The sequence below is a fragment of the Armigeres subalbatus genome, chromosome 3 (assembly GCF_024139115.2).
Source record: "Armigeres subalbatus isolate Guangzhou_Male chromosome 3, GZ_Asu_2, whole genome shotgun sequence".
NCBI classification, from domain to species: domain Eukaryota; kingdom Metazoa; phylum Arthropoda; class Insecta; order Diptera; family Culicidae; genus Armigeres; species Armigeres subalbatus.
Window position 1 is genome coordinate 99,624,069 of NC_085141.1, and position 13,869 is coordinate 99,637,937.

The 13,869-nt window shown below is 39.9% G+C and overlaps 1 long non-coding RNA gene across 1 annotated transcript in view; it reads left to right on the forward strand.

Moving 5' to 3' along the window:
- The window catches only part of LOC134226654 (uncharacterized), a 176,276-nt gene that overhangs the window by 12,025 nt on the left and 150,382 nt on the right, over positions 1–13,869 (forward strand). Inside the window, exon 2 of the long non-coding RNA XR_009983532.1 lies at positions 12,117–12,939. This is a non-coding gene — a long non-coding RNA (uncharacterized LOC134226654). The remainder of the gene's footprint in view (positions 1–12,116; positions 12,940–13,869) is intronic.

Below are 13,869 nucleotides of genomic sequence, written 5' to 3' on the forward strand. Positions count from 1 at the left end.
CACTTCTTCATTTTTTCACTCATCCATTCATTTATTCATTCATTCATTCTTTCAATTATTTATTCATTCATTCATTCATTTATTAACTAATTAATGCATTCATTCATTCACTCATTCTTATTAGAATTGAGGGGAGATTTTGCAACATGTTCTCATACAAAATCTAGAGAGTTGGAGGAAACTTAAGTCCATGTCGACTGGACTTTAAAACAGAATAAATTAGTAGATCCTTTGTGCGAATGTAGCTTCAATAGTGTGTGGAAAGCTGGTGGTGTATCTTGTTTCGGCAAGAAGAACAAGACGACAAGCAGCTAGAAGGACAATGTGAATTTTTGAAGGCGGATGATTTAGGTGGTTATACAACAAAGCCACAAATCGGCCATCTTGGAAACCACGTGCTTTTTCTAGTGATTTTTCAAGAACACGAATTGAGAGAACCACAACGCCCATGGGGATGAAACATCCGTAGAACGTTTGCTTACTTATGCTAAACAATCGACTTTAATTTCAGCATTGTACGAGAATTATTACGTTAGATTTGAACTTGACTTGGACTTGGACTTGACTTGATAATAGGAGTAGAGAACCGTGTGGTGAATTTCAAATTCACCACATGGCTTGATTGTATAATCACTTTAAAGAAGATATTATCTCCTCTATTCACCATATGCCAGGAAAACGCGTTCTGTCAAAGAAGCATTTTTTTGCCTTGTGCCGGGCAGTTGCGTCAATTTGAAGAAAACATCATCTCCTCTGTGCGCCTCATACCTTGCAAACGCATTCATTTAAATAAGGCATTATTTCTTTGCTTTATTCCGAGCTAATCCGTTCATTAAAAGAAGGAATTATTTTGCCTTGCAAGAAAGCATTATCCCCTCTCTTAATCAATTTTGTGAAATGTCATTTTCCAGATAATAATGGCGTAGAATGGCATTCCATTACACGAAAATAAAAAATTTTGGTCAGACAGAATCTTTGTTGCGTTTCTCCATGTAGCCATGCACTACTTTTTTTTGCAAATATTTTCATTTTGCGATTCATCGGTATCTGTTTTGAAATGTTTTCGATGTAATGGCCTTTCGAGGTAATGGGTTTCGGATCGATTTTGAACTCCGTTTCTTGGGAAGGTGAAACGGTCTTCCTGTGGCTTCGTGGATGTTCTTGCAGGGGAAAACATGCTTCGGACCGTGTTTCTGTAATCGCCGTGTTTCTGTAAAAGTCTATTGCACAAAAATCAGCACCAATTGAACACTAATGTGTTGTGAAACACCTGAGTCATCGCCCATTAGAAGAACTTCAAATTTCGGTTCTTTTAGACCAAGTCTTAATAAGCAATACTTTCTCCTAAATTGTAATTTCAACAATTAACATTATAGGTATTGTAAGACTAAGTGAGAAAACTCATACATTGCTTCCATCGCCTTAGAAACCACTCCACCAGTCCAATCATTCTTTCCACTTACCCGCAGAAAGCAGACAAAAAAAAATCTCCAAAACCATGTCCAATGTAAGCTAATAATCGAATCCACCGATGATGTTCCGGAAGAACCGTTACCGACGCCGACTCATCGTCCAATCCATCCACGGCATCATGTGTTGTTATGGAACCGAGCGCGGGAACCTTCGGAACCGAGAACAGGCCGGCCGCAATGCCCTCCACCATGACTGACTGACTGACATGGCAACAATCCACAAAACAGCCAACGTTAGAGTGCGGTTTGGCCGACGACGACGACGGCGGCGTCAGAAGAGGCAGAAAAAAATTCCGCACTTCATCATCGAACCGGCTCCGAACAACCCAGCAGTGTCTACCTACAAGTGAGTGGATATTCGTATCAAAACGGTTTACATCACCCATAGATTACCGATGCAAATTGGTTCCATTATTCTGGCGTTTCTTCCACGCTCTCGACGGGGCGGTTGAAGTGTCAAGCATGACGCGGGAATGCACTCCCACCGGATCATAGGAGGAAAAAACACAGCTCCTTCCGCAAGTCATAGTCAAGTTCGAGACGATTGCTGGATGGAAGGCTGTTGATTCAGAGGGATCCTAAATTCATACACATCACGGGAAATGCAACTCATTCTCCCACACCCACCACCAACAGGGAAGCTGGCATCTCCACCTACTCTCCTACGGCGCTCTACCATCATGATTTGGTATTGCCCCATCGCGCAATGCGCTGCAAAAGTCATGTCAAAAATTCGCGTTGGCGATGATGAAGCAACCGGATTATTGAATTCCCCCCATCCGTTCCTTCGGTGTATAGTTCCAATTACGCCGGCAAGCAGCGTCGGGCAGTATTTATGGGAATCGATTCCCGGTTCGATTCCGCTGCGGACGCAATGCAGGTTGTTAGCCATTCCACGGTTGTTCGACACGAGTACTCGGATTAGAATAAATTATTAAGCCCCCAGGCGTGGGGATTTGGCTGCAGGCAATTTTTTTTCTCCCTGTGTGTGAGAGAGAACTGAAGTAAGTAAATTGAATGGAATCTCTTGAACGGCAACGTGACCGTAGTCTGGATAAAATCTTGAACTTAACATGTCTAAAATTCGAAACTATTAACTAAGATAGATTTCGTACAAATACTGTCTTCAGCACAATTAGTCAAAACGACGACGGGTAGAGTGATGTACGTTCGAGATGCAAAACAGCTGTTTGAGTACGGTCCGACTTCTGCTCGAAGACTAGACACTGTGGCGGCGCGACGGCCGATTGCTGCAGACCAGAATTCCTCATCCCGGCGGCAATGGTGTGGGTGAAAATAGATTACCACCAGCCAGGCAGCTCTAATTCCCTGCTCCGCACCAAACCATGGCCGTCATCATCATCATCAACAGCAGCAGCAACAGCATCTGATTCCCCCATCAATAACAGCCTCAGCAGTGCGTGTTGTAGTGTGTAGTGCAGCATCCCTTCCAAACGTGTACGACGGCCGGCGAGCAGCGGAGTTCAATACACTGACAAAATAGATTAGGCCAAATCCCAGGGATGTGTTGGGCGAATTACATTCTCCGTTGGTCCTGACGACGACGCGACGCTGCGAATTGGACGGAGGCCCTGGCAACGACAACGAGGATGTAATTTCGTGCAATTTCGCCCCCTCGATTGTTGTTGTCGTCGCCATCCTCCTCATAGCGTTACGTTACGTTGCGTAACAACTAGACGGCGGTGGGTGGTGGTCGTGGTAGCCTCTCTCTGCTTGATTCCCGCCTTGGGAGGGATCTTTTGTCATTAGCGACGACGATGACGACGGCGAACCACTGCTGCTGCTGTTGCTAGCTGCCGTAAGGGGCTTCATTAGTGAAGCCGAGAAGCTGGGCTTTACTGAATACATCCCAAAGCTGCTAATGGTAACGGATGAGGACGAGAAGAAATTGCGACTGATTTTGAAGGGATTCTTATTAATGTGAGAGAAGAATAAGTTGGAACAATTTATGGACGCTGTCGGACGATTCTTTCTTCATCTTTTTTTTTTGTATTACATCATACATCGGGACACTGCCATCTCGTAGCTTGGCGTTCATTAAGCAATTCCACAGTTATTAACTGCGAGGTTTCTCAGCTACGTTTACCATTTTTGCATTCATATATCATGAAGCTAACACGATGATAATTTTATAACCAGGGAGGACCAAAATATCCTAGACCAGATGAAAATTAAACCAAGGCACGTCAGATGAATGAGTTTATTGGTCTACGTCAACGAAGGGTTCTTTCGGATTAAAAAATAATAAAGTAAAAATTTTTAACAATGCATGTGTCTACACTCTACATAGAAATAAAATTCTAAAATTTTATAATTTATTGCTTGAAAATTTTAAAAATTAAAACATTTTTATTGAAAATTTAGTGGAAATTTTAAAAATTAATTATCCTAAAAAAAATTACCATTTCCCTGATTTTTTTAAATTCTGATATTTAAAAGTTTAAATAACAAGAAATTTTTGATTTTTATAAATTTACATATATTTAAAAACTTTATGATTCAAAAGTTTTAGTCTTGAAATTTTGAAAAATTAGAAGATCTAAACCTTGAAAACTTTGAGAATTATTTTAATTATTTTGAGAAATTTTTTCAAAAACATTTTAATTTATAGATTAGAAATTTATAAAAATATACAATTTTGGAGTTTATCGAAGGTTTTTAAACATAAATTTGAAGAAAAAAAAAATTTAGGTTCGAAAAAATTTCTGAATTGCAAAACTAAAAGATGTCAAATTTGAAAAAAAAATCTAGAAATATAAAATTTAAGAAATAGAAAAAAATATCAATCAAATTTAAAAAAATGGGGGGTTTTAAAATATTATTTCGCTTTTAATTTAAAAAAAAAATGTTCAGGGTTAAAATAATAAAATTTAAATATTGATAATCTATAAATTGAAATTTTTTAAATTCAATTACTGTAAAATTTAGAAATCATGCATTCAAAAATTCATTAGATCTGAAATTTACTTGACGATTTTAGGGTTAAGGAATTTTTAAATGAAATAATTCAAAATTTTATAGTTGTTCTTTTGGAAAATTGAAACTTTTTTTTTATTTGAAAGGTCAAAATTAAAAATTTGAAAATTGGAAAGTTAAGACCTCTAAAATTGCTTATGAAGATATTGCTAATAAATTAAAATGAAGATTTTATATAAATTAAAATATAAAAAAAATTGGTAATTCTAAAATTTAAACATTCAAATTTTAAAATTTTGCAATTTCAAAAATAGAAAATAAATGTTTTCATTTTTGAAAAATCAGAAGCTCTAAACCAGCGGTTCTCAACCTGGGGTACATGTACCCCTGGGAGTGCCTTCGCTTGCCCCAGGGAGTACCTCGGACAAAAATCCGTAATGGCGGACGTATTTCATTTCCAATCAAAACAAATTTATAATGTTTTGATACTTGTATATTTTTTCTCTTTCAAAACTTTGTCTAAAACTAAATAATACTAAAACTTTGTCTAAAACTAAATAAACGTAAATAATACGCATGGCGATCAATAAATCAAAGTCAACTAAATCCTGCCTTCATAACCAGCACAGTGCATGAAGGGCTGCAGAACAAAAGAACAAAAGGATAAAATCGTCGGATTAACAAATTAAAAAAAACTCTTTAATGCAATCTACCTGATCGAAACAAAATGTTGAATAATATGTAAAGGATATGCTTCTTAACTAAACTCTTGAGTTCGGAAGCCTCCGTTTAAAAGGCATGAAAACTTTTTTCGAATAGCTCGGTTGCCACGTTCCAGGAGGATTGAAAGCACCCTACGTTTCTCGGAAGCATTGCCAGATAAAAAATATGTTGTTCTTTTATACAAAATAAATTTAAGCTTTTCTTGCTTGTAAAATTCTGCTGCAATTTAACACGTCGTGGAATTTTCCAAACTATTTCCTGTATTCTTCCAAGCAGCCCGGAAGCCTCCTTTCAAGAGGCCCAGAAGCCTCCTTTCAAGAGGCCTGGAAGCCTCCTTTCAAGAGGCCTGGAAGCCTCCTTTCAAGAGGCCTGGAAGCCTCCTTTCAAGAGGCCTGGAAGCCTCCTTTCAAGAGGCCTGGAAGCCTCCTTCCAAGCAGCTCGGAAGCCTCCTTTCAAGAGGCCTGGAAGCCTCCTTTCAAGAGGCCTGGAAGCCTCCTTTCAAGAGGCCTGGAAGCCTCCTTTCAAGAGGCCTGGAAGCCTCCTTTCAAGAGGCCTGGAAGCCTCCTTTCAAGAGGCCTGGAAGCCTCCTTTCAAGAGGCCTGGAAGCCTCCTTTCAAGAGGCCTGGAAGCCTCCTTTCAAGAGGCCTGGAAGCCTCCTTTCAAGAGGCCTGGAAGCCTCCTTTCAAGAGGCCTGGAAGCCTCCTTTCAAGAGGCCTGGAAGCCTCCTTTCAAGAGGCCTGGAAGCCTCCTTTCAAGAGGCCTGGAAGCCTCCTTTCAAGAGGCCTGGAAGCCTCCTTTCAAGAGGCCTGGAAGCCTCCTTTCAAGAGGCCTGGAAGCCTCCTTTCAAGAGGCCTGGAAGCCTCCTTTCAAGAGGCCTGGAAGCCTCCTTTCAAGAGGCCTGGAAGCCTCCTTTCAAGAGGCCTGGAAGCCTCCTTTCAAGAGGCCTGGAAGCCTCCTTTCAAGAGGCCTGGAAGCCTCCTTTCAAGAGGCCTGGAAGCCTCCTTTCAAGAGGCCTGGAAGCCTCCTTTCAAGAGGCCTGGAAGCCTCCTTTCAAGAGGCCTGGAAGCCTCCTTTCAAGAGGCCTGGAAGCCTCCTTTCAAGAGGCCTGGAAGCCTCCTTTCAAGAGGCCTGGAAGCCTCCTTTCAAGAGGCCTGGAAGCCTCCTTTCAAGAGGCCTGGAAGCCTCCTTTCAAGAGGCCTGGAAGCCTCCTTTCAAGAGGCCTGGAAGCCTCCTTTCAAGAGGCCTGGAAGCCTCCTTTCAAGAGGCCTGGAAGCCTCCTTTCAAGAGGCCTGGAAGCCTCCTTTCAAGAGAGCCTGGAAGCCTCCTTTCAAGAGGCCTGGAAGTCTCCTTTCAAGAGGCCTGGAAGCCTCCTTTCAAGAGGCCTGGAAGCCTCCTTTCAAGAGGCCTGGAAGCCTCCTTTCAAGAGGCCTGGAAGCCTCCTTTCAAGAGGCCTGGAAGCCTCCTTTCAAGAGGCCTGGAAGCCTCCTTTCAAGAGGCCTGGAAGCCTCCTTTCAAGAGGCCTGGAAGCCTCCTTTCAAGAGGCCTGGAAGCCTCCTTTCAAGAGGCCTGGAAGCCTCCTTTCAAGAGGCCTGAAAGCCTCCTTTCAAGAGGCCTGGAAGCCTCCTTTCAAGAGGCCTGGAAGCCTCCTTTCAAGAGGCCTGGAAGCCTCCTTTCAAGAGGCCTGGAAGCCTGGAAGCCTCCTTTCAAGAGGCCTGGAAGCCTCCTTTCAAGAGGCCTGGAAGCCTCCTTTCAAGAGGCCTGGAAGCCTCCTTTCAAGAGGCCTGGAAGCCTCCTTTCAAGAGGCCTGGAAGCCTCCTTTCAAGAGGCCTGGAAGCCTCCTTTCAAGAGGCCTGGAAGCCTCCGTTCAAGAGGCCTGGAAGCCTCCGTTCAAAAGGCCTGGAAGCCTCCTTTCAAGAGGCCTGGAAGCCTCCTTTCAAGAGGCCTGGAAGCCTCCTTTCAAGAGGCCTGGAAGCCTCCTTTCAAGAGGCCTGGAAGCCTCCTTTCAAGAGGCCTGGAAGCCTCCTTTCAAGAGGCCTGGAAGCCTCCTTTCAAGAGGCCTGGAAGCCTCCTTTCAAGAGGCCTGGAAGCCTCCTTTCAAGAGGCCTGGAAGCCTCCTTTCAAGAAGCCTGGAAGCCTCCTTTCAAGAGGCCTGGAAGCCTCCTTTCAAGAGGCCTGGAAGCCTCCTTTCAAGAGGCCTGGAAGCCTCCTTTCAAGAGGCCTGGAAGCCTCCTTTCAAGAGGCCTGGAAGCCTCCTTTCAAGAGGCCTGGAAGCCTCCTTTCAAGAGGCCTGGAAGCCTCCTTTCAAGAGGCCTGGAAGCCTCCTTTCAAGAGGCCTGGAAGCCTCCTTTCAAGAGGCCTGGAAGCCTCCTTTCAAGAGGCCTGGAAGCCTCCTTTCAAGAGGCCTGGAAGCCTCCTTTCAAGAGGCCTGGAAGCCTCCTTTCAAGAGGCCTGGAAGCCTCCTTTCAAGAGGCCTGGAAACCTCCTTTCAAGAGGCCTGGAAGCCTCCTTTCAAGAGGCCCAGAAGCCTTCTTTCAAGAGGCTCGGAAGCCTCCTTTCTAGGGACCTGGAAGCCAACTTTCAAGAGGCCTGGAAGCCTCCTTTCAAGAGGCCTGGAAGCCTCCTTTCAAGAGGCCTGGAAGCCTCCTTTCAAGAGGCCTGGAAGCCTCCTTTCAAGAGGCCTGGAAGCCTCCTTTCAAGAGGCCTGGAAGCCTCCTTTCAAGAGGCCTGGAAGCCTCCTTTCAAGAGGCCTGGAAGCCTCCTTTCAAGAGGCCTGGAAGCCTCCTTTCAAGAGGCCTGGAAGCCTCCTTTCAAGAGGCCTGGAAGCCTCCTTTCAAGAGGCCTGGAAGCCTCCTTTCAAGAGGCCCAGAAGCCTTCTTTCAAGAGGCTCGGAAGCCTCCTTTCTAGGGACCTGGAAGCCTCCTTTCAAGAGGCCTGGAAGCCTCCTTTCAAGAGGCCTGGAAGCCTCCTTTCAAGAGGCCTGGAAGCCTCCTTTCAAGAGGCCTGGAAGCCTCCTTTCAAGAGGCCTGGAAGCCTCCTTTCAAGAGGCCTGGAAGCCTCCTTTCAAGAGGCCTGGAAGCCTTCTTTCAAGAGGCCCAGAAGCCTTCTTTCAAGAGGCTCGGAAGCCTCCTTTCAAGGGGCCTGGAAGCCTCCTTTCAAGAGGCCTGGAAGCCTCATTTGAAGAGGCCTGGAAGCCTCCTTTCAAGAGGCCCATGTAGTAGATAAGATCAGGTCAAATATCAATATCACTATATTAATATCAAATCACTTTTTTTCGATACTTTATAGACCTGATCTTATCTACTACAGCCCAGAAGCCTTCTTTCAAGAGGTTCGGAAGCCTCCTTTCAAGAGGCCTGGAAGCCAACTTTCAAGAGGCCTGGAAGCCTCCTTTCAATAGGCCCGGAAGCCTCCTTTTAAAGCCTGTCCACGTTAAATTTCGGACACTTAGACAATGTCTAATTGATTTGTAGCCATTGTATCAATTTGGACGAGAATGAAAACAAGCTGAAAGCATCACGTAAAGCAAAGAGATTCATCTGTCGTGTGAATTGATCTTCTCGGTGGTTTGTGAAAATTTCAAAAAATCGCATTGTATGATGGGTGTCCGAAATTTAACGTGGACAGGCTTTAAGAGGCTTGGAAGCCTCCTTTTAAGAGGCCTGGAAGCCTCTTTCAAGAGGCCTGGAAGCCTCCTTTCAGGGGCCTGGAAGCCTCCTTTCAAAAGCAAATATTAAAAAAAATAGTCCCAAAATTTCAAAATTTAAAAAGTTCAATGACTTAAGTTTTGTTTAAACATAAATTTTAAAAATTTTAATATAGTATTGACCCGATTTTGTAGCTCATTAATTTTGTCTACCCTCGATTTTATCACGTTTTCGACACGATTTTGCCCCGAAAAAAATTGAAAATCTTTGAAAGTCTTTTGGACAAGAAATTACGGGTACCGTTCACGTATTTGGCCTTTCCAAGGCATAAACTGATTTATATTATAAAAATCGATTTTGTCACATTTCCTAACTTATCACCCAAAAAATTACCAGGGGGTGATAAAATCGGGATATTACTGTATTTCAAAAATTCAAACCTTTAAAATTGAATGCTTTTAACTTTAAAAATCTTAAAAAAAAATAATTTTTAGGCCAAAATTTAAAAAAAAACAGTGGATTCAAAATTTAATAATTTGGCAAACTATAAAATCAAAAAATTAAAAATATAGAAGCTTTAAGATAAAAACGTGAATAAGTTAAAAAATTTGAAAAAAAAATTTAGTTTTAACAATTTGAATAAAAATTATTTTAGGAAATTGGAAATTTGGAAATTTAAGAAAAATAAATTCAAAGATTTGAAAAATAAAATGTTGAGTGTTCTAAGAATTGAAAATTTTAAAGTTTCAACTTAATATAACTTTGAAAAATTTTAAACAAAAGAAATGAGATTAAAAAAATTCTAGAATTGAAAACTTCAAAATTTAGAAATTAAGAGATTAAAGACCATAATTTGGTTTAAAAATTTATGAACTTCAAATCATAAAATTTTCAAGATTGTAGGATTTAAAAAAATTAAAGTTTTGAACTAAAACTCAAAATTTCGAAGTTTCAAAACTTTAAAATCGAAGGATTTTAAAATTTTATATTTTTTTTATTCAGAAATTAAAGTTTCAAAGACTGAGAAAGTAGAATTTAAGATTTTTTTTAGAATTTAGGAAAAACTTTTAAAAAATATATAAATTATAAAATTTGAAAATTCATAGGAATTGAAAATTTTATTGATTTGGTTATTTTAGGATTTTAGCAATTGAAAATTTAAATCTAGAAATATTAAAATTTTTAGATTGAAAAATTAATTTTCTATAAACTTAAAGCTATTTTTATTTAATTTAGAATTTTTAAAATTAAAGAAACTGAAAAATAGAGATACTTTTTAGAAACTAAGCCCTTAAAAATAAAGGAATTTCAAAACTTTAAGAATTAAGAAAAAAATCTTGGTAATTTTTGAAAATTTGAGATTTTTACATTTTTGAGGTAGAAACTTTGGAATAAGAAAAAATATTAAAATATTTGAAATTTGAAAATTTGTTGACTCAAATATGAAATTTTAAACTTATCATTGAATTAAATATTCATAGTTTTAAATGAAATCGGAATTGCGGCTTAGAGCTTAAAAAATATCTTTTTTTTTATTTCCAAATTAAAAACTCAGAAATTGACTAAACAATAATCAAAAAAATCCTGAGATTTTGAATTTTCAACTTTCAAGATTTGAAAAGTTACTTACTTGATAATTACTTTCTTGCTCAGCTACATCTCTTCCTCGATAAACCTACGCCGAATGGAGTATCCTTCTCTTCTGGACTCGATCATGGGGCAATCGCTTCCAGTTTTCAATGGTTCAAAAACTGAACAACTAAAAATTGAAAAATCGAAAAAAAAACAAATTTAAACTTTAACATTTTCAGAAGTTAAAAAAAATGAAAACTTTACAAATATAAATTTTTAAAAGCAAAAATAAATTTAACAATTTTAAAAAGGCGAAATTCAAAATTTTTGAATTTCGCAAAAAGGCGAATTTTTTTTTTGTTTGAGATACTTCAAAATTAAAAAATAGGAGGGATTGAAAATAAATAAATTTTAGAACTTTCATATTTTCAAATAAAGTTTTTTTTTTTCAATTTTATGACATAAAAAAAATGAAATTTTAAAACCAAAAATTTAAAATTTTGAAACTTTAAAAGTAATAAATTGAAGGATTTTATTTTGTTTTCAATTAAGAATACCGTACATAAGTACGTAACGTACGTAAGAATAACTTAGCAAAAAGAAGCGACGAGATTGGTGCTGGATCTCTTTGTTTTGCGATGAGATATATGTTCAGTGCGATGGAAAACGGGACAGTTCCCCTACATGAAATTATGTTTTACGTAGATTTTTAGTAATGTTCTGAAGAGTTACTTTGACTCATTTCAATATTTTTGTCTGTGTACTCTATGATTGAATCCTATAAAAACGCATTTGTATTTCAACTTGTTTTACGAAGCTGTGCAAAAAACCTTGTCTCCAACGACAGTTAAGCAAGAATGAGACGTTTTATTACAGCTTATCGAGGAAACTGATATTTATATTTAAGTTCGGATAGTTTTTTCTTCGATAAGTGCTCTAAAACAATGCCCCATGTTTTCATTTGACAATCGCACTCAAAATGCATATGAATAACCGTAGCCGAATGCTTCCAAAGCACGAAAGTAAATATGCCACAACATCGAATTCCCTACAGCCCTCCCACCGAATCAAACGCTTCTCATTCTGGAGAGGAAGCAAAAAGTCGACGCTCAACATCAACAACGCAACGCTCTGTCACTAATTTCCTTTCCGACAAACTGTACACAGTTTGTAAACAAACTACGGCCCTCCAGGGAGAGAACCGTCGTGTTTCAATCCATCGTCGCAGCTGTTTCTTATTCCAATTCGTTTCGATCTGTCTTCGCTCATTACACCATGTTGGTGTTCGATTGAAAAGCCATTTTTATGCTTTTCAAAACGTTCGTGTTCTCTTTTAGACGAAAATATCTTTCAAAATTAATTCTTAAATAATTGATTTAGTGCCTCAATAAGTCGCTTTCAATAGTTGTAAATTAAAAATCCAAAAAGGTATTTTGATCGCGTCAACTGATCAATCTTTTAAGGGTAAGTACACGAAAACAGCTTGATGTTGCCGAGAGCCTACTAAAATACATAGCTACTGTCATATATCATTCGAATTGATCAAAATTTTTAAAACTGAAATGAACTCTCTCGTTGTTCTGAATCAGATATTGAGAACATGCGGTGTCTCGCATATATGTATAGCTCAAAACCTGCATAACAAGGTGCTATTAACGAGAAATCAAACGAAAGCCTTAGTTCAATTCTTCTTATCGCGTAAAATTAATTGAATCTTCTATCCAATGTCACATTAGTAACGTGTATTTTTGAATCATCTCCACTTTAGGTTCACAGTGAGCGAACAACTCGCCTACTTTGATGAGAGTGCAAATGTGACTATTGTCCGCTTCACTACCCGAAACGACGAAACTATGAGCATGGAAGAGTGTCGCCGCCATTTGAAGATGTTGAAAAGATTCGCTCGATAAGTGAAGTTTTTTTTTCTGAAGTTGTGAGAAGTGAACAGTGAGATTCAAATCCTAAACCAGGGCTTCATAAATTCGCTTTGAGAGCCGACTCAGAAGTGCGGATATAAATCAAAACGCGTTCGAGAAAAGTCGAGCGCAAAACGGGGATTCGAAGGAAGATTTTCAGTTGCACTTCAGTAGGGCGGGAAAGAAGAAAAGTGCGGAGAAAAACGAGCGGAAAGGATATAAAATTGATATTTATTACGAGTGTGTCCATCGAGAAGTGGAACGGGGCCGGGAAACGTTTCGTAAGAGGAAGAAATCTGCACTTGAGAGAATCGAAGTGAGAAGAGATATAAAGTACACGCATATATACATACAGATCAAGTGAAGTGACCACCACTCGGGGCGCCGTTGAAGAAATCGGAAGCAAAAAGTGCGACAACAACGCAACGGGTGTGGGGAAGGTTGAATCTGGTCCGTTACGAGTGTTTGGTGAAGTGACGAAGTGTTTCGATAAAATATACGCCGATTTCGGCTTCGGGAGTTTACTATCCAGCAGACAAGTGTGTGGTTTTTGAGGGCGTGGGAGTACGAGAAACGTTTTTCCCACTATGATTGGATATAGTTTTATTATTGCAGACATCGATCGAAATCCACCAATCAGTAGCAGTCGCCGCCACCGCAGTACCAGAAGTGACGGTAAGCATTGAGCGTGTTTCGATTATGGTGAACTTCCCTGCGCGAAGGTGAACGTTCTAAGCTCCTAAGTACGCGGACTGCTCGGAGGGAGGCAAGCACGATAAAGATAAAATAAATATGATTAATTGAATGCCATAAATCATTGGAAATTGTGTATGTAAACGGATATCGCTAAGGCCGCGCTCGGGTGTGCGAAACAGGGAAACTTTTGGCTGCCCGACCGAACTCAAGGGAGTTTGCCTCCCGCGTGCGTGTAGCGTCGCAGCCCAAGCCTAGCGCAAACACACTACAAACAGGCCAGTCAGACTCGACGCCCAGCCGGGAGATGGATTAGTTTGTTAGTGAGGTTTTCATTTGTCAAACATTTTTTGCTCAGTATTTGGTTATTATTTTCTCTCTCCGCTTCTCTATTTACTTTTGCGATGTTTGAGGAATTTCGAGCTGATAAGGAGGCGACCGGCCGACCGACGGCGAGTGGGCTTTTCGGGGATTAGTCGGGAGAGATAATCTCTACAGTATAGAGTCATGGAAAGTTGGTCGAATGGGAATCTTAAGTTGCGATAACGAATGTGATTGATTTTGGCGAAAGTGTTTGACATGGTTTGGATGGTTGGGATTTCCAGAAAAACGGAAAGTATAACTGTTGTTATTTGTTATTTCGCTTGTTTTGATGTTTTGTCGTTAATCTGACTAAGGATTATTTTCCTATCGAAAAGTGACATCATGGATGAACCCGATGTACGAAGATAATTAACTTTGGTTTTAACGTAAACCGATATTCTTTATGTGTGGACTAAGCTCTTCAAATTAAGTATGTCGATGGCACACCCCTTTTGTCTACTACTAAGGTAAAACGTATTTACTAATTTACTTCACTATTTACTAAGTATTTTATATCATTCTGACAGTTTACAATTGATAACATTCTAA